Genomic DNA, 2,053 nt, shown 5'->3' on the forward strand with positions numbered 1-2,053 from the left:
GAGTAGGCCTATGTACTTTACATACTTCAAAACTGTGATTTCACAACCACCTCAGTCCCACCATGGTTGGAGCTGAGGTGAGAAAATTTGAGGAAATAGAACGTCTCCTGAAATAACAATTTTATATAGTATGTATAGTTCATCATCACATCACAATTATATAGTCCAAATGAAACGCCAACAAATTTATATCTCTTTATATCTAGGACCACTTAGGCATAACTATAGCTTACTAAGCTTTAACTATACTATAATAATTATGTTCAACAAATCACAACCTTTTTTAGCAATTTATTTAGCACAATTTTCTTCACTTAATGTTATTAATATTATTATTAATTATTACTATCGTCATCATCATCATCATTATTATTATTACATTAGTAGTATGTAGTATTATTAAACAAAAACAAAAGCTTGCAAAAGGGTAAAATCCAAACTGAACCATACAATATCACATTCTATATCTTAAAAGACCTGGCCTGAGATTTATGGATTTAAGTTTTTTTTAAATCACGCTTAGGCCTATGTGTTCTGTTAGGCCTATATGTAAAACGTGTACTGATGCATATTTACATGTTTTAGAATTATTCATTTTGAGCGATCCCAGGAAAGAGGAACAAGCTCTAAAATGTTAACACTGTGTACAAAAGGGGAGGGGTGGGGGAAAGCCGCGGCTCCCATGGCTCCCCCTGCTGGAAACGTCCTAGATGCCAAGTGTCTTTGCCCTTATAGTGCCAACATGTGATTGCCCATATTTCACCCACATGGGCTGACCCAAAAATAGCCCTTATGGGTCTGCCGACTTTCTCTATTGTGGGCCCCTAATGCGCTTACCCATATGAATAAGGTTCTCAAATGTTTTTGCTCACATAGTACCTATTAGTGATTTCAAATACCTTTCCCACATGGGCTGACCCACAAAATTTTCGAGCGAGTATGACCATGTCATTTCTTTCCCTTGTGGGTGCCAAATGTCCTACATGTCCCTGTACAGTATTGGTTTACCCAGCTTTCACCCTTAATAATAAAAATAATAAATAATAATAATAATAATAATAATAATAATAATAATAATAATAATAATAATAATAATAATAATAATATTCAGAAATTTATAATGCGCCAAATCAAAAACATTAGAGGCGCAGTGAACAATTAACCTAAATTAAAGCAATTTGGTAAAAAAAAAAAAGGTTTTCAAATTAGTTTTCCAAAAAATCAATCATACAATATAGTACAGTCCATCACCAACTTAGTTTTTATGTCCGATGCATAATTATTCGCATCTCAGCATTTTCGGTCGTTCTGTCCGTCCACTCATCTGTCGGTTGGTCAGTCTCCATTAGGTTTAACATGGTGTTCAGTTTTGATGATCATGGGACTGTAGTTGATATGATTTGAGCTGTGGAGTGGATTTACATTTTCTTCTTATGTCAATTTCAAAAAGAGGATATTTTCTCCTGAACAGATGAGGACTCCCTGGACAGTATATTTCAAACTTTCCTCTTTGGCAATAGTTCGGCCGGGAATTAATTCTATTTTACTTTTCCTGACAATTTTCTCCTTTAGCACGTTTTAATCCGAGTTCTCAAGAAACCGTAGAATGATCCTGTAGTCTCAATCGCCAGATGCCAACTAATTTCATCTACTTTTGGGTAAATACTCAGAGCATTCTTGTCATGAGGCATGCTCTCTGGACGATTATCTGTTCTGCACAAGAACCATTCGTTTATCTTCAGTTTCTTCTTATAATCTTTTTTTTTTATTCAAAAAGTGCCACATGAATTTACATGTTCCCATAAGCCCCCTCCGCCCTAAATTTTCATCTGTTTCCATAAGCGCCCCCTCTAATTCCCACTCAGTTTTCATAATCGCCTCATTTGAGTAAGTACCCCATTTGAATAGCGCCCCCAAAAGGTGCAAAAATATTTTAAGCACCCGGGTGCTTGTTCTTGCGAGTACGGTACACTCACTCACTTATTTCATAATTAGTGTCATAATTAGGGAAAGCAATTTGCTGATTAATCACAAGATCACGAAATTCGTCGTC

The sequence above is a fragment of the Anneissia japonica genome, unplaced genomic scaffold (assembly GCF_011630105.1).
Source record: "Anneissia japonica isolate Jap-2015-1 unplaced genomic scaffold, ASM1163010v1 scaffold1812_len1207588_cov181, whole genome shotgun sequence".
In the NCBI taxonomy this organism is placed as follows: Eukaryota; Metazoa; Echinodermata; class Crinoidea; order Comatulida; family Comatulidae; genus Anneissia; species Anneissia japonica.